Source organism: Branchiostoma floridae, chromosome 11, assembly GCF_000003815.2.
Source record: "Branchiostoma floridae strain S238N-H82 chromosome 11, Bfl_VNyyK, whole genome shotgun sequence".
Taxonomy (NCBI): Eukaryota; Metazoa; Chordata; class Leptocardii; order Amphioxiformes; family Branchiostomatidae; genus Branchiostoma; species Branchiostoma floridae.
The window spans coordinates 8,706,273-8,726,336 of NC_049989.1; the positions used below are offsets into that span (position 1 = coordinate 8,706,273).

The 20,064-nt window shown below is 37.8% G+C and overlaps 2 protein-coding genes across 2 annotated transcripts in view; one reads left to right on the forward strand and one right to left on the reverse strand.

Annotated features, from left to right (window-relative positions):
- Positions 1-20,064, reverse strand: part of LOC118426647 (serine/threonine-protein kinase Chk2-like) — a 137,816-nt gene that overhangs the window by 28,622 nt on the left and 89,130 nt on the right.
- Positions 5,190-20,064, forward strand: part of LOC118426645 (leucine-rich repeat-containing protein 4B-like) — a 53,807-nt gene continuing 38,932 nt past the window's right edge. Inside the window, exon 1 of the mRNA XM_035836156.1 lies at positions 5,190-5,357. The gene's annotated coding sequence lies outside the window, so the exon portion shown is untranslated. The remainder of the gene's footprint in view (positions 5,358-20,064) is intronic.

The window sequence follows — 20,064 nt, forward strand, 5'->3', positions numbered from 1 at the left end:
TATCTGTATCTATATAGCCGGTATATCCGCCCTTTGGCGTAACACACCAGCTTCACAGGCATGCGGCGTGGCAGCAGCTAGTTATATTACACTGTACAACCTGTCAAACCTACGTCCCCTTGTATTACCACTTTTTTTCTTTTGTTTCAACTTGTGTTGTTAGATTGACAGTTATTGTAATCATAGTGGGAGTGAAAGATGAAATTCCTTTGATTAAAATGGTTTCACTTTTGTAACAACTAAAAGTGTTGCTGTAACTGGAATACTTGTTTCTTCATCTATTATGACATGGTAACCAAGGCTTTTAAGTCTTATTTGTGACATCTGTTGCCAGGTTACTGACATGTTGATAAAAGGACTGAGTGGGAGTGGGTGGGTCCGTGATGTGTCAGACAATGTAATGATGTCTGTCGGGAACAAAGCGGCTTCTTGGGAAATCACTCTTGGTGGCTGCACCCAAACACACCCACACAAGGCCCCATATTACGCATGATGAAAATGCCAGTCAAAATGGCACTTCAATTTGACTTGCATCGTTGAAGATAAATCACAGCCCTGGCAGCAGACTGAAGAGCTGTTGTACTTGAAATTCAAATCCAAAGACCAATGGAGGACATCTGACCCAAGATCATTACCAGCTGGTGTTTACCACTAACTTCTGTATTCAAGACGTTACGTTAAAGGAAACTCAGGTACTCGGCAGAAATCGGTTTATGTTCAGGCAAAGTCAGCCCGACTCTGCGACAACAGCTACAATGTTGTACTCATCTTTAATGCAATTCCCAACTACAATAAAGCAAGTGGCCCCTTTGGTATGACCTATGCCACATGTGACTATTGAGCACATACATCATTGCTCAGAGATCTATCAAAGGTCCGGATCAGGAGGCCATGACACGGGAACACTGCGCTACAGGCTGTATTGTTTGACACAAGTCCCTACGCACACGAGACGCAATCCTAATTACTCAACAGCAGCGACACAAAGCTCCCATTACCTGTTGGGCATGAACAATGGAAGTAATCTGCAAATGGCTGCAAATCCCAGGGAAATCTATTTACTTGTGCCTTACAAATACAAGTAAGTGTAGACTTTTTCTCAGTCAATTACCGCCAAACAAGTTGCTTAAATGAGAGTCTGATTAGAATTGACAGCTACAGACAGAATAATAGCATTCTAAAAATAAGGCACCTTGCCTTGGGTCAACCAGCATCGTCACATTGTACATATTGTCTGGAAAATGTAAACCTTGCATTGGTGAAAACTGAATTGTGAAAACACAATGGAAGTGAAACAAAGTAAAATTCTGTCCTTGGTACTGAATTATTAACTGCTTTTAGTTTCAACTTTCCTGGCTAGCCAGTACATTTGATGGAGAAATACAAGGATACTAATTGGTTATATAATGCAATAGTACATAACAGCTAGTAAATCACCAGAAAGAAATATTGCAGATGTATTTACACTGGGGTAGTCCTCCTTGCAGAAAAAAATATTGTGAACGATTGTGCAAAATAATCAATGGTTCCCCACCAGGCCCTACCCCTTGTATTGATGAGCCGTTGGTATTATTGGAGAACCATATAGAAGATATGACAACTTTAGAGGCATGCAATCACTTTGATGGTATCATATTAGTCAAAATCAATACCACTGGTGCCATAGATGGAATTGCCTCTGGGACGGGATTTTGCCTTCATATTCAGACACAAATTCAAATATTAGTTCATAACAGAAAGGGATTTCAGCTTTCCTACAAATACATCCTACCAATAGTGTGACACGTGTTTCAACAAAAGCCCTAATCAGTATTCTTCACACAGCTAAAATCTTTTGATGTGTCAGGACAGCTAATGTATGATTTGAATGAATTTAATGTTTCAATGCACTCATATCTTTAAGAAAAACATATTCATGTAGCTATTAAATCTAACAAATATTGGACTAAAATGCTCAACCTACATCTTGTTAAATGTCCAGGGGCACTGTACAATGTATTATTAATCAGGCTTTAAACAAGTCAACCGTATGACTGTGAAATACTACCTGGTAACTAGAAACTCCTGGTATTACTAGAAAACTTTGCTTAAGAAGTGACCCAAGGACTGTTCTGTCACTGGATGGTCACGTTGGGGAGATTTTAACACCTGAGAATTCATCATGGTTGACACTAGCATTATTACATATCGTCTGCCGCCAGATCTCATCTACCGTACATCCGGGTGATAGGAACAAATGGGCAGATCTACGCACTGTGAGGCGAAAGGGGACCGTGATAAAAATAATTCACCCATGGTTAGATTACAGGGAAAGAAGAAAGCATTGTATAGGAAGCACTGGGATGATAAGGGTAAAATGAGAAAAGGACTAACTTGAGCCAATTAACCATTTCCTAACCTACAAAACTCTACATCCAAAAATATAACCTTGAAGTCAAAAGGCTGCCTTAACATTGAGGAGGTCAATTTGCCTAAATGTGTAAGAGAACATTCAAGGTAACTTGTATAAAGGGACAATAAAAATTTTTTAAAGACAATCAATCAGGTACAAGAGGAGAGTGCACAGCTTCTAACTTACACACTCTTACCACAACAGATTCTGCATGCACCAGTTAAGTGAAAGGCAAAAACAAGATAATTGGTATCTAGAATATATGGTGACGATGTTTTTAGACTTGCAGAATCTGATAATGTAGGTAAGGGAGCCTAGTTGTCCCCACCCCAGTTACCACCAGACTACACTTGTGGGACATTGCCTGAAAAGACAGAGATTATCTGCCAGATTTTGCACTTCCTGCTTAGCCATCGATGGCTTTAATACATGCTATGAATTGTCTACGTGGGATATCGACATTCAATGGTGAGCAGCTGACCATAGTGCCATCCCCTTGGTCCCCCCAGCTATAAAGAGATAGCGTCTTCACACTTTCTTGCATGACACATTCTCATTCACAACATCCACTGTCCAAAACGCACTTAGATACACATTCCTCATGTGGAGTTATGTTGTATGAATGCAACATAAATCTAATGCACTCTATATCTCCGGCATCCAAACCGATGTAGATAGGAAATGTATCATGTTTTGGCATTCATCTTCACTTGCACTAAAAGCATTGGAATATTCTGTGTCTTAGCACAGAATTTTGCATAGAACTGGTGTCTAAAGTTGAATCAACACTTTCTTTTATTGCCAGGATGTACATGTTTCCATTCAATGGCACAGCAAAGGCAATATCCATATCAAAATACAACCACTAATACTTAATGTGGACAAGTCAGCAGTGATATAATAATTGTATAGTTGGAACTGTGAATGCCTGATCTGTGAATCCTCTCCTGCGTCATACACTAACCATACATAATGTATAATATGCATTCACTATAATAATAATAATAATAATCTTGAGCACGGGACCCCCGATAAGAGTAGTATCTTTTTCTATCATGACTTTCTCTGCAGCAGACTAAGTTAAGTTTCAATGTGTCTTTTCCACCAGCAAAAGTTACTTGAAATGCTTGATATCAATTCTGATTCTACATTCATTTGCTATGTACAAATGAAATGCTTGAAAAGTCATTGGCATTTAAGATTTTCTTTCAGAAACTATCTGCATGTCTCTTGGGTATAATTTTGTTATGAATTATTTTTTCCCTGAAAAGTTGCCTGCACCACACCCTGGAGCTGTCCAAGTGCTGAAACATCTGCTGTTCTAAATCCTCGCCATTTGACAAGATTATTGTTTCCTCCACTCAGGTGTTACCACGTAATGGTGCCTGCCTTCCACGACATGCCCCCATCGCTGCATATCAAGCGTGCATAACAAACGTGATGGGAAATCCTCCGCATATTCCAGGCTTCATTTGCCGCCGCGTGGATGGAAACCCTCTGGCACCCCACGCTGATCACAAACGCACCGCTTGCATCACAGTTGCAAAACTGGCGACAAAGATCCATTGCAACGTTTGATCCCAGCCCAAATAACAAGTTATGTAAGTGACAGAACAACCAGACAACTACTCAAACTGTTTCCATGTATCTTCTGATGGTCAGAAAATACAAAGCTATGAGGTTTTAACTGAAGATTCAGATGAAAAAACAACAACAACAAACCACATCATGTTATCTAAATTCAACATATTGTTGTTTTCATTTGGAAATGGTAAACATAACACTCCTGGGTACTTAAAACAACCTCTGTCAAAATATGATTGTTCTATTTCTCATTGCTCAGTAAAGATAAAGACCGCAGCTGCTGTAAACTGAAGAAGAATTAGGTTTGACTTCCTGTCAATCTAGCTATACTCAAGAGGTTGCTATCAATGCCGATGTCCTTATTAGATTTTGTATCTAAGTTACATTACAGTGGCACTGAGATATTTGTTGAATCAAAGCAACCAAAAATAGATGGAGAATAAACAAATACTTGAGTTTTACAATACAACACGAAAGTCATTTCTTGAATACATATAATACTGTTTTTGATGTATCAATGCCATTTATCTTTTCTTCCATTGCAACCCAAGCCTCCCAAAGGTGTAAAACATGTCACACACATCGCAGTCACATCGGATATGCATCATAACTGATTTATATTAGAGCAAACTGCGCCTGATGACCTCAACCCTGCCAACATTGTGTGCTTCAGTTGCAAAAGAACGCTATTACAAACAGATCTAATATCATTGCAAATATAGCTGATAACATTACAGAGCTAATAACATTACCGAGTCACAGCCACAATAGGCCAATGGCCTCCACCTTGTCAACATTAAGTTCCTCAGCCGCATAACAATGTTGTTATAAATATAGCTGATGTCATTACAGACGTCTTGAATAATAATCCTAGCTACTTAAAGACTACTCCGTGCATGCTAATGAAAGACTTTAATCAATAAGTAGAATATAATTGGAAAAAAAATGCAGTTAGATGACTGATTTATGCTAATGGCAAAGAAAAAGAACTCAGATCTGTCTTCCTTTTGATTAAACATCTGCCAGTTTTGAGGAAACATAATTTTCAGGCAGATTTTCTGGAACATGGAAAATTTCAATGACATCTAAACCTATTAGATAGCCTATTACCCCATTACTGTAGCAGGCATGGCAGTCAGACACGTGATACCCACCCTATGTATATTGAATCCTTGAATAATTCACTCTCCCAGCTTCGATGCCAGTGCAAAATTAGATTTCGGGCCACAGCAGAAGAGGCCCGCTTTACTTGTGGGAATAATAAACATCCGAGTGAAGACATTGCCATCTCTGTCATAAGGTAACCAGACAGGGGAGCTTAATGATGGGGGAAAGCGTCTATCGCAGCTCCTACACCACAGGTAGAGGGGGTCCTTGAGAGGTAGGTATAGCTTGGTTTTAATTGGCAAAAAATCATTACGAGGACTTTTCATGGAAAATGACTAGCTACAGCCTTGTGGATGAAATCTGGCTGTGTCAGCAAGTACTGGGAGAGAAAATGTCAATTATTTCCATGTCAACATTGCTGGGATTTAGGAGCTAGCTTTCCTCATCGACCGACATATCTTGTTGAGGTGAAAAAATCAATGCATGGATGAGCAGCTGTGTCCAATTGGATATTCAATATTTCAGATGCTTACTTGATATATATATAAAGATGTGCAAAAATGATGCAAAATTTAAGTGTGAGGGGCTAAGGGTGACAATACTGCTCAAACAGTTGTAAGTGTGTGTGCTTTAAACAACATGTGACCATTCAATTCCAATTTTGTTTTATTCAAAGTGTGCAAAAAAAGAGTGCTGCGGCTGGCTCAATACAATCATATCAGGTATATAAAATGCAGTTGTACATGTACAGGTGCAAGCTCCTAATTTGAGACATAAAGAGATTTCACCAAAGACGCTTCAAACGTATACAATTGGACACACAAGCAAGATTGATGTATTTTCCAGGGGAAAGGTTATGTGATCTCCAATATAGGTAGTACTTGAGTTAATGGCTGGTGGGTGGATGGGGAGAATGGGATGCCAACAGTGTATGTATGCAGGCTGAGGCACAAGGGGGGTAAATTGTCAGCAGTTTTTAGATGGCATTAAGAGGCACATCAGCATCTAACACCGTATTTAGAGGAGCGTAAGAGTGGGACCGCAGCACCCCCCTGGCGTGATACAAGTAATTCCAGTCAAAGGTACCATTTGTATGCACAGCAGTGAACGTAGTACATATCCTTGCTCGGGTTAACATGAATTTCATCATGTAGTCTATTTTGCGAAACGTAAGCAAATTACGCCGCTTCAAGGAGCTGAGGTAATTGCGGATATGCGCGGGAGGAAGACGTATTGAAATTCTAGAGCTGTATGCCAGCACTACAAATAATATGGCACTATAGGAAACTTTATGGAAAGTACTTTTTGATATCAATTATTCATATTGATAGGTATATGCTGCCTTTTTAAAATTTTTTCCTTACCTTAAGGTGCAAATGATCCCCCTCCCGTTGTATTATTTACAAATGTTTTTCATGACTAGCTTTTACCTACATGACATTGACTACTAAGTCTGAAACTCAGTGATTGTAAGGGTTTTGCATTGATTTATATGTGGAATGGAACACTCAGATTAGATACGAATAAACTTTCATTTACATCATGGCAGATTGAGGCCAGATGACTCCAAATCTTGGAATAGGTCTTGGCCAACATCCTTTAGATGTCATTAACAAATTTGAAGATTCATAGTCGTTGGCTGATGTTGTATGCCCCTTTGTATGCTTGGCCAGTCTTGCCCAAAGGGAGATTGAAGAGACAGAAGCTTGGGCCCATGTAACTTGATATGCTTGAAGTATGAGCAGGCCGGTCCAAACAATTTACTTGTTTTTCATAAAAAAGATACATGTATTGTAAATTCTGAAATCTTTGATGATAATGACCTCTCACTGTAGAACTCATCACACCACTTCTGTCTTCTATTGACATGATAGTGTTTCCTACAATTGTTTCAACTATGAACACATAGAAACTCTTTATCTTCACAGAGTCACAAAATTTAAGTACCTGGCTTGAACTTAATGTACTAACATCATCTAAGATGGTGACCTGTGAGAGCTTCATGTAGTAGCCAGGACAAATGTTGATGGCTGCAAAATTTATATGGCTGATTCCTACAATTTTCTTCAAAAGTAGTGATCATGAGGTTAACTTTGCACTTTTTGACTGCTTGTCTTGTGAATGACAGAACAGCAGTTAAATACTGTGGGATGTCATCCCATCAAATATGTATAATTACTACATTATCACTTACAAACCGCTACTTCGTAGGTAGACCTACATAATTTATGTGGTCATAGGGTAATCCAGTATCCTGTTTCAGCTTTATATGGGGTGACCTACAGTATGTAGTAATTTTTATACTGTAAATTGCATTGCGTTGCTGTAGAGTGATAACTGAGATGTCAAATACTGTAAATGTATTTAATTTTGCGAGGATTTAATTTTGCTGTGGTTTTAAGTTTGCAGTAGCACCATGCGCAGTAGTCTCTTACTGCCATGGACAAATCTTCGCGGTGGTTTGAAGTTCGTGGTGAAGTGGCCACCGCAAAAAACGCGAATATTAAACCACAGCAAAAGTTTCTGCATTTATAGTAAATTATGCTGTACACAATGACACTGAATCAGACTATTTTACACAATTTAGACAAAAAAGTATGCCTTGACTAAAAGCTTTGAGGATCTTTACATGTGATTGCCCCACAGAAAGAAAATAGATTTTTTTTATTCATATTGATATGAATGAAAATTTCATTTCTTTCAGTGGGCCATTTGAAGCCTCAAAACAATGCCCCCCCCCCTTATATGCAATGATTACTTACTTTCTAATTTTGATATGTAGCTGCATAGAAATCCAAAGAAAAAGTCATAAAAACTAAAGTTGTCTTCCTGTGAAGGTGTTCCATTTCCATGTGCATATTGATATTACTGATAGATTTGGTAATTTCTTTCTCCCAAAACTAAAAGCTATCAATAAAGCAAATACCTTATCTCAGCAAACATCCTTTGGGTAAACCATTATGAGTTATGATGGATGTGTTGTTGTTTATGCACAGATTAATGCCACATCTTTAATTCATTTTGGTTGTCATATCCTGAGTTGTAGACATCCTGGCACATAATGTCTGATTTGTATGTTTATCGATACATTTACTATTAAGTAGAAATTAGAACATTCTGGGTGATGATCAATCAAAAATGATTATATCAGAATTGTTGGCAGACAAGAGCAGTTGGATGCAAATTGCAAATTTTTGCAAAACTGATTCACAACTCAGGAATAAGAATCAACAAAAATTTCTTTTTATGAAATTTTGATTAACGCTGTCCTAAATGTCAAATGACCATCTTCATCATCATTATTATAATGCATCCAGTTCTTTTACTGGTGAGGCACACTAGACCATCTTCAAACAACCAAATTAAACAATGTAATACAAAATGCGACTGTGAACTTTTTTGGACCAGACTTAACACTACTTGTAGGTTGTGAAATTGTAATCATCTTAGTTGTACATGCTATAATCATAATCTTCAGGAATAAAGACACAAACACAGCTGCAATGATAATCTGATGACTGTGTGTTCCAGGAAAGCCAAGTTATGAACTTATATAATAAGAATACCGGGCAGAAGGGGCATGATTTTTCCCTCTCTGCTTTGTGACTTGAGATAGACTCAGTGTGACATTTTCTGGGAGCCAAAAGGCAGGCTCTCAAGGTCTCTTAAAGTCAGAACCAAATGCCAGGATCGTGCATCATGTTGTATTCTGTATATTGGAGTCAAGGTAATGCAGGCCGCTACATTCTTCTACATTAGCAGCAATGCCTCATATCAGTGCAGGGCTAAACGATACTTTTTTTTTTTGTCCATACCTTCACCAGCACAGGTAACATCAAAGACCAATATCCACATAAGTCATACATTCATAAATCCATTATATGGTCCTGTACAAGTTTAGTGCACTATATCAGGAGTGCCTCACGGTACACCTCCAAGTTTTCCTGCATTAACCCACATCTACAGGTGTTTTTTTTTTAGCACTGCTAAATTGTGATATGCAGCATACATATAGATATGTACACTACCTGTGTTAGCTGTCAATATCACAAATATATTGGAATTACACTCCCATGATGTGATGCAGTGTCATGAGATGGGAGCCAGTGGTGTTGGATTGAGGTGGACCTTTGCCTTTGTGTTGCAATAAGATGGATGATTCCACTTCCTTAGGGAGCACCATTACAAACAGATGCCAAATGTTGCAGAAAATTGTGTTGGATTCACGAAGGACCCTTTAGTAAGTCATGCTGCAAATATACGGGAGACCCAAAGTGAACCCAAGACCCAAGATGCATTTCTTCAAAATGTGATTTTCTCAGTAATTAACCAAGAACATTCTTTTTCCCGGATCACCTTTTGGGACTTAATAGATTATTAATATAAAATTATGACATCTTTTTTATAGTTAACTTGGCTGACAAACTACCAAAGGAGAGGTTTTGGTAATGCCAACCAAAAGGTTTACATAAAAAATTCGGAAATTCAAAGATTTGAGCAGAACGGCCCCAATACTGAACCTTGGGGAACATCTTACCCTACTCTTTGCCAACTGGCCAATTTAGTAATTGTTAGGAGGTGGGGGTTGAAGGCTTAAACAGTACTTAATCATATGTGTAAATGTTTTGAAAAATTGATATGGTAATGCAACTGAGCCATTTGTAAATTATCATCTGATAGCAAACATTTTGATGACAGTAGAAACATAATAAAATCACTTAGACGTCATGCCTGGCAGTAATGAACATTTGAGCGGGTCAAAAGATGACATCAATCATCATATAGCATATAATGACAGCGAAAACTACCACTAGTAAAGGTGGCTTCAGCACCATAAAGAAACCCTCATAAACATGACTACATCAAGTGTTGGCTATAAGAGGTCAAGCAATCTAAATTTGCAATTTAAGGGTTTCCTATCTAACTCTCAGAGTTACAGTTACTGTACAGTAGTAAAACTGAGAATACAAACATGTAAGTGAAGTTTGAGATTAAAATTCCTACATGTAACCTCGTGGTCTCGATACAGCATCGCTTGCCACTACAGTGACTACACGGTTATCTACATGATACAGAATGATTCAGTATCAAAATATTGTTTACACGGCTTCTTTCAGTGGACAGAACTCAAAATCGCATATCAGCTTGTGACAGATTTGATTAGTAGATGTTCTGTAACTGTTAATGTCCTTGCACAGCCGTGTGGCCCAAGGGCCACGGAAATGGCTCTACTTACTCTACATACTAAAAGATGTGAAAAGGAATAAATGATTTAAACAAGAGCTTATATGGTGTACAAGACTAGAGCTGGATACTTGGCCCAGAGTAAAGAGTCCAAAGCTTGCATTCTTTTGAATATTTGCTCAAAACTTATTCCTACCAGCTTCTCTGCAAACCTAAAACAGATTGATGCAGATGACTGTGCAGACGCACACACATTTTCAGTGATCTAACCAGCAGCGATGGGCGTGTCTTCATAAGATTTTGCACTAACCTCGTGGTATATCCAAGGGGGCCCATTTTGTTCAAATGTGAATACCGCGAGCATCAGTATAATGGGCTATGGCACTGCGCTTAAAGCACACTTCACCTATACCAATTCACCTTTCCCATTCAAAGCTCATAAAAGCCTTTGGGAGTCCATTCTTACTATCTTGATTTCTTTGCATGACACGTTTCGGCAGAGAGGCCATTCAGTTGCACTCACACTCGAATTGGATGCTTCGAATTCCCAAATCCCAGTGTGACCATACAAAATGTAATAACTTAAGTAATGTATTTTGTAATAGCCACAGGATGCAGGCAAAGAGGTGAAAAATGATGTAACAAATTAGCAAATGTCCATATAGATTAGTGCTGAATAATATGTGAATTCCAAGGCAAAAGGCTTTTACTGTAAACAGTTAGTAAAGGTAAGTAGATATCTCATTGTTTTATTCAATGGAGACAGTAGCCTGAGTTTGTGCCCTGGTATAGACATGACTAGAAAAGAGTCACACTGTCCTTTCCATCAGGGACCCAGAGCCAGCTGTACAGGGTAGATTGGCCTCAAGCTTTAAACCTCAGCTAAAAGAACCCAACACACTTTAACTAGACCTAAGGAATGACCTGGTGTGCTTGGTCAAAAACAGAAGCCGTACAGAACTCGCATTGTACTACAACGATGTACCATTTGCTACTTGAAAAACATCACGATTCAGCTCAATTAAGGATGACTGCTTTTACCTTTTAGCTTTTGGCCCTTTAAGGTGCTTGTGTCACCAATGACATAATAAACAAAAAATACCTGATTACATGTAACCATCCTGAGAATCATTTGACAAAAAAAGACATTTATACAAATCCATCTGATGTTATTGAACATCAGTCTTTATTTTTTAATCATATTCTGTTCAAGTTCTCCAGATTTCCACCGTAAGGTACCGTAATGAAGTTATTTTCCACAGTGACATCATAGTAAACAGCCGGCTAATCTTCTGAAGATGCATGGTACCACTATACTTGCATAAACCATCTTTTGAGCATAAAACAGTGCAGAAAGTCAATATACATGTAGCTGCATGTTTTCCTAATTTTGCTTTCTGCTTCTCAAAAGAAAGTGATTTGCACGTTCCAGTGCCAAGTTCAAAAATAACTGCCATGAATTCTATAACATCATATTCCAGGCAGATGGAATCAAGAACTTGAAGTATGATTGGAAAGATTCAATGTTCAATAACATGTTCAATAACATATAAAATCTTAACGTATGTTGACAAAGTTTCAACTTTTTAAAGTTGGATCTTGCCAATGAGATTTTTTCTTTGCTGTTGATGTTTTTATTATTAAAAAAAAATGCTTGTCCTATATAAAAGACAATGAAGTCTGCAGATACATTATTGTCAACCATTGCAAATCACACTAATTGATGTATGCATGTTGTGTAACAATTATACCAATAAGTGCCATTCATCATTGGACTTAACACCCTAAATGGTATACGTAGGAAATATTTTTACCTCCACACTAACACAAAAATTAAATCTGCATAATGCACATATAATGAGATCAGGGGTGTCTCCAGGACCTATCTCTCCATCCTAGAATGGAAATTTTCTTGTCGATATTAATGAAATTTAATGTAATTTCATAAGCTATAAATGACAGATTTAACAACAACATATAACAACATGGCCTACAAAACACTGAGTAGGACAGGAATTTTTGTAAACTGAAGACAGCCTGATTGCCTTTACAGTAGTTACATGTTGACTATGAAGCTAAGGTTGTTGACTGTAATCATTGTCATGAAGGATGTGGAATACAGTCTCTGATCTAGATCTGAACATTTTGGCATTGACATTGACAACAATGAAAAACCACCTGTGGTAAATGCATCATTCATAGGTCACGGTCAGAAAACCTTTGAAGTAATTTTTCTCGACTGATGATACCGCCCTAAGGACTACTGTTTCTTTCTGCCTATGTTGTCAAACCTACATATTGTACAGTTCTCCATGCAAATCAATTATCACCCCCTCCACCCTCCCACACACCTCTGGGTTATAGCTCAAACGTCTCTCTGGCGAAAACTGATCAAGTTCTGTTCCTGTTGAAAATGTCAGTGGCAGGAAATCCACATCTCAATTCTTGGGCCAATCATATTCATCTGCAGCTTCAAAGGTTAGGATTACAGTATGGAGAAAGTAATGAATTTACCTGGACACATGATGCATCTTTTACCCAAGATGCATCAGATAAGAATTCCCTCAGGTATAAGGTATGCGTGTGATATCAAAGTTCAGTAACGTCATACTGTGAAGACAAATGCTACATGCTTCATGATCAGGGGAGGTCTGCCAGGGTATTTGGAAAAAACAAGACTCAAAGACTTTTATCAATATCTTAGGCCTTCTATAGAGCTAAACAATAGGTTATCTGCAGTTACATGTACCGCAATGATTATCATTACGAAAAATCTGAAAAGAAGAAATTAGTATATTTTGAGGCTCTGTGCTACAGTTGCTACATTGCAAGAAAGGTCTAAATGACGTTTCAACAATGAGGGGCATTTCACTTGCATGCAATTGTTTTAATTACTTTAACTGGTAATTTGAAATATCATTAAGGAGTTTCATGAAATACATGTACAATCATTTACAACCTTGAAGTTCATGGAAAAACTTTCAGCACTATCTTAAAGAATCCTTCATACACAGTACAAATATCCACAATACCCGCTACAGTCATAACCTGGCATTAGATGTCCTTTTTGAAAGCTTTCAGTTCTAATGGCAATTGTGAGATTTTCTGAACCTGAAAGGGCTTTCTAGCATGCAATTTCCAAACTTTGTAGTTGGCCTAAAATGTCTTATAAATTGCTACACTGAATTGAACCATAATCCAACACAGTGGAAGCTTTTGACTTTGGGTCTTTGAAAGCAAAATTACATTTGTAGGCATTTTGATCTCAATCACAGTCAGTTGTGGTTACCGTATTCCTTTTAACTTGAAGGTACATTACACATATTATATGATATATATATAAAGCAATTGCAGTCTGGTAAGTGTTACAAACTTAAACTAAATCTACAAGTCATAAATATGTACCACATGACTGTTACTCTAAGTGCATCTAATTATGACATGAATCCAATCAACATGAAATAAAATAAAATGCATCGACAAATGTGGGATATTTCAAAGATAGTCTTAGTCTCCTATATGTACAATATATAGTGACAGCCAACTGTTAATTTGAGTTAGTTGTGATACAAGTTTAGCTCCTCTACATGTAGTTGGGGGCAAAAAATATAGCTGCTGTCATAATAGGGAGGGCAGACAAACATTGAAATGACTGGATTAGATCATTTTATTGTGGACCATTGCAATAACTTATTACCATCTGTACCAATAGTTATCACAGAAGAGGTGGAACAGTAGAGGATCATGATGTTAATAATGTCAACAGGTAAGAAAATTAATTAAAGATGGTGATCATGAGGAACTGCCATAGGTTGCTGATGGGAAATCAGATTTAAAACATAAGATTAGGAAGAAGGAAAAAGGCCATTTATTTCAAGCAGAGAAGTGAGAAGGAGAGCTTGCTGGAAGTTAATAAATTTATTGCATTTAATAGGCAGAATCGAAACATGTTTCTGATACAGTACAAGGATAGAAGATGTCTATATAATGTCAATATATTTGTATCATATAACCAGGCACCGCAGACCAATTAGAAGGCTCCGATCCATGTTGGTTATGACACCGTAACACATAGATTCCGGCCAGCCCGGTGTGTATCACTCCTTCTGATTGGTCAGAATTTGCATCGACACCAGTTGGTGTCTATTTGCATTGACACCAGATGGCCAATCAAAAGGAGCAAAACATAAGCCAGAGCAGATGGAATAAGTACAGACTGTAAGGGGGGAATGGCTCCTGTTAACATTGATAGTGAGTTTTGTTCCAAAAAAGCCAAAGACTGCAATGTTTCGAATATTTTCTGTGTCAAAATGCAATCTGTAATCTCCTTACAAATGTACCAAAGAACAAAATTTAATGTGAATTTTCAGAAATTCAACAAAGGAATTCACAATCATGTATAGTACCTATTGTATAAAGGGATCTATGCGCCATACAGGAGTTTGCAAGTTTGGGTACTACTGGCTATATGATAATAACGTTAATGACCTGCCTGTTCCTTGGTGTATATACACCTCAGGGTGGGTCATTAACCCTTAATTATATATTATATTGACCAAGAAACTGTCAAAAAGCAGAGGGAAACTTCTTGCTGCATGAATCATAATTTTTGCCTCTTTGGTGACACAAGCATTGCCAAGATCACTACATATGGCACATAGTCAGATTAGAAAACATCATTTTGTACCATGTTGCCCTCAGAGAGCCATTTGATTGGCAATTTTGATAAGCCAAAATGAGATTAAAACCTAAAATGGGAGAAAAACGACTTATAATACCACATTCATGTCCTGACATACCCTGCCCCCACAGTGTACCGACACTTTGAGCCTAGAGGTCAACTTTAATTTTCTTTGATCGGGTGAATACAGCTTCCAGGCTAAGGCATTTTGATTATGCTGGAAATTGTTCAGACCATTTTAAGCCCTACAGGAATACAGAGGAAATGAAAGGCTGTTAAATTTTCTGTCTAGGAGGAACGAAAGTACTATAAGAACTAATCTTAACATCACATCAAATGTCTTCTGCTTAAACTGGTATTTATCTGAAGAATGTGGATTCAAACAGGTCCTTGAACAATAAACAGGTCATGTTAAAAGAGATTGAAGCAAAAAATCAGGCATTCATCATTGATCTTATTTCCCACACGTACAAAGTAACAAAGCCAGGGCTCCAAATACTATTTTTTGCATACCTGCACTGGTGCAGGTAACATTCAAAATTACCTGCACCAGACAAATTTTACCTGCACCACTCTGAATTTAGGAAGTATGATCAGACTAAAATTGTTGAGTAACCATTACTATGTTTTCTTTTATACCTGATAGGTGGTATAACAGTCAATAAAGCTAATAAAAATTCACATACATGTACACCTACATCATAGGACTGTTATGTATAAAACCCAGTACATGGACCAGTGCAAGTTAGTTGCAGGCAGACACCAGAAATACCTGCACAGCTCCAATTTTACCTGCACTAATTAATAACCTGCATATGCAGGTAGAATGTCAAGCCTTGAGAGCTTATCATTAGTCTAAGAATTCTGGTTAATTTACCTGAGATATCTAGACTCTCTAAAAACTCAGGAAAAACTATACAAAGCCTTGTTTCAAGTGAAAACTTTCCATACGATTTTGGTTCAGCTTATCTTTTCGGTTGTGAATTACAACTGCTCTTTCCGTACATTAACTTTTAGTTCTCTTTTCTTTCTTAAGTATTTGGCTGCAAAAAATGCGATTGTTCATAAAAGAAATTATGCCTTTTTCTTGCCTCGCTGCATCTTGGAAATACATCTGGTCCAACAGGAGACGCTTGGCTCTTGTCCAGAAAAATCTACTTCCTGTTAACATGATGAAAGACTTTGCTGATATCATGACGTCATCTCCGTTCTATTCCACCAGGGAAATCTACTCAGGAACTCCTTACATAACTTGCCAGACGTGATTGATACTGACATCTTTGTAGAATTAGATTTCTACCTAATATCGATCACTGATGTATGGCCATTATGGCAATGTATGACCATTAAAATTAGACTTCTAATAGATTGCTTCCTTGCGGCCATCTAGTAAGAATGACCAGGGCTTGATGTCAATTTGCATTAAAATATCTTGTAAAAGAGAAGACGCAGCTGTCTCGTTTTCCTCCCAACGCTAAACCAGTATATAGCTACCCAAAGTTACATGTTAACACTGCAATTCTTGAAGTGTAATCAAAACAAAGTAATTGCCATCATAAAAATACAAAGAATTGTCAGAATTCAAGCAGTAAATGAGGAATAAATTCCAGTTGTCCCTCAAATATGAAAATGGAATATTCCATAGCTTTGAGGCGTGGGGTTGGTAAAGAGGCCCTTGGGGCACGAATCAAATTGAATCTTGAAATTATTGACAGATAAAACTGGTCTTGTGGAATAAGAGTCATCGCTAGCTGACTCAACTTTAACACAATCATGTGCCATACCAAGCTTCCATTACAGCCCAATGACACATCTAGTTCAGGAAATGATGGGAAGGAATATTGTTTGACTTTGAGGTCATCGTGGTGTTGAAAAAAGTACACCCAAAACGTCATGTCAGCTCTTCTCGCCAAAGTTAGCACCCACCCCAGGGGATAGGGATTGCTTGATACATGGCATTATGGGAGCTAAAAGTTATGGCACACACCCAGTTCGTTTTAAACGACTTACTATTGACTGGGCCTTGCTGACCCCAATATAGCAGATGGACCAATTCATCAGGAGAAACAATCTGTAAATCTAGGCCAGGTGTGGAAAATAGGCTCCTGCCCTGCTTAGCAAGCTGTAAACAACTCACAACTTGTACATACCAGTAACAATCTGTCTGAAAATGTCAAACAAAATATAGATGTACCAGACACATAGAATAAATTGTTTTGATACACTCACAATTATGTTGCTATTCAGAGTAAGTGGTAATTGCACTTTTTTATTGCAGAAATTTATTTATTTATTTAAGATAATTATCCTCTTGAATATCATCACTTTAAAAACTGTTCTCGTAAGTTCTGTACTTCAAAATTGAATTTTTCAAAAAAGGCAAAGACACAAATTTAATCTTCAGATCAGAAATTTTAAGTTGAATGAATATTTACTGGGGCTGTTTTGTGTAAAATATTAACACCAGGGTAGGCTATTACATGTAATGCTTGATTGTCAGTTCGGGAATTGTTCAATATCAATTTAGATGTTTACTGAGATCGGTAATCATTTCATATAACACACAACATACTGGGTAGCTCAATATGGATATACTTACCAACACAATTTTCAACTGGTCATGTATGTTGAAAGATTGAAAAATGACGCACATAGCACACATATTAAATTCAAACTGCTGTCTCACCACTCTCGCATTTTATATCGTCTCAGAATGGCCTTGAGTTATACTTAATAGCAGGATCATTGACAATAAAACTGTTACCGTGTCCCACTGCCGTCCAGTCAAAATGTCAACCCAAAGAGAGATGTGAAATTACTCTATGCCATCCATCTAGTCTTTTTATGGCTTGCAATAAAGGCAGGGGAAGAGAATCTTGCACCGAAGATCCTGACCACCCACACACTAATCAATAACTCCAGGAATAAGTCTGGTGAGCTGCAAAATCTGCTCCACTCTTCACCCATGTGCTAGAAAGGTGAATGCTTCGGCCATGTCAATAGTTTCTACAATGATGATCTATCTAAAAAATGGTTACCATGGTGGTACGTTGACCAATCATAGGCCAGAAGACACAATTGCAGATTTTGAAACCAGCCAATCACAGGTTTGAAGCCTCACATTCACAGTGCAGAACATGATTATTTTTTACCCGTTTCCCTACCAGGAAGTAGCCATAAAATTCCTGCCGTACATTACATGGATTTACCGGTGGATTCTATCGAAAGCAGGCAACAATAATTCTAAGGGAGGGCTATCCACCATATCCTTTATGTTGGCATCAGAAACTACATTATGTAATATATAATGTTACTTCTTCTGACAAAACAATTGTCATATGTATGATGAAATGCAGTAAGACTGTTGATTTTAGAGTGAGAAGCTCAATTATTTTCTGACAGCAGATGAGAAACTCGTGAAGCTGTTTACAGCTACAACATAACGCACAATCACTGAATGTAATATTCTTCCGTTATGTGAAGTCCTCTGCTGTTATGGGTTGGTCTCTTCCTTTAAAAAAGGTGTTGAAATCTACTATAAGAAGATCAAAAGTAATCAAAGAAATATTTTAGAAAACTACGTACATGTAATTGTTTATTGATTCGGTAAATCTATACTGCTGTTTATTTGCAATACATACATGATTATACAATGTGTATCTCTTTGGCCTAAGAAAAAAAATGTGCTAACGGTTATCCGGCCAACTCTAGCAAAAAACACTTTTTGAAGAAGCCTACTGAACATCTGTAACTAAAAACACAACATTGATTTTCCTAGGCCTAATAGCAATGTTTTTTTTTCTGAAAATGGTACAGTCTACTCTCCAAGCAGAGGCTAGGCTCCGGCTGTTTTTTAACGTTTTTTTAGCTGTTTTTATCGGGCTTTCTATTTTGTCATTTTTCTTGAAGTACGCCAGCCAAACAAAGGTCTTGACACAGCAAGATAAAATACAAAATAGAAAGCCCGATAAAACGACTAAAAAAAACGTTAAAAAAACAGCCGGAGCCTAACCTCTGCTTGGAGAGTAGGTACAGTCCACACATGCCTACAAGCACTGGTCTTTGTCAAACAACAGAAAGCACAACAGGAGAGGACAGAAGTACACTACGTGCCATATGGCATGTAAAGCAGGTAGTGATCATGAGCACCTCTGGGAAACCTTTTACGGATTTACGTAATACAAGTTGACATTTGTGGGCAAATATATTACTTCCGAAAACGGCTTAAACACAAATAATTGTCATGATAAAACCTGAAGGACACTGGTGGGATAGACAATGGGTCACCAGTTTTATTTTGTGTACGTGTACTACATTAATTAGTGTCGAAATACAGGTATGTGCTCCCACCATGATAAAACAAAAACATTCACTGGGATTGGAAATCATATCTTATCATTACACGAAAAGTTACGATGGGCATTTTCAACAACAGCAGCCTTCATTGTCAGAATGAGTAGGTGGTGCAAAATCTAATATCATCTACAACATAATACTGTTCCATTTGGAAGATTGCGGAGAACCTGAACAATCAGTCAGATCAGACCACAGGGTGTTGGACAGAATATAACAGGTACTGACTGAAATACTAGTACAAAATGTAGCTCTGAATCAATTGGTAGGCTCTCTTTCTTCGAAATGCATTGTGGCTGCCTCCTACGTATGACTTTCTGGACAGGCTATAATGCATAAATGTTACTCTCAAACTAGCATATGAGCACCACAGAATGTCCACGTCCCATGAAATACTGAGTTTCAAATGTATAGTTAAAATATTCCAGACGTTAAAGCTTAACGTGCATGAAAATCACCATCGTAAACATCGGAAATGTGTATGATAATATAATGGGCACCCCCGTTCCAGGACTACAGTATGAAATCGGCTTGACTGATGGCTAAGAAGATGAATAAGTGTGAAGTGTTTTCTTCAGCGGAGCATGCAGCCAGACACTCTGACGCAGCGAGGAACATTAAAAGGCCGTTTATCAATAATTGGGTGGTTGATGGAGAAGGCAGCCCTTTCAAGCATCCTGTCAGGCAAGCTTCCTACGCCTTTAGCAAAGTAACAGTTCCAGACAAAGTTTGCACAATTAGCAAGATGGATGATCAACACACA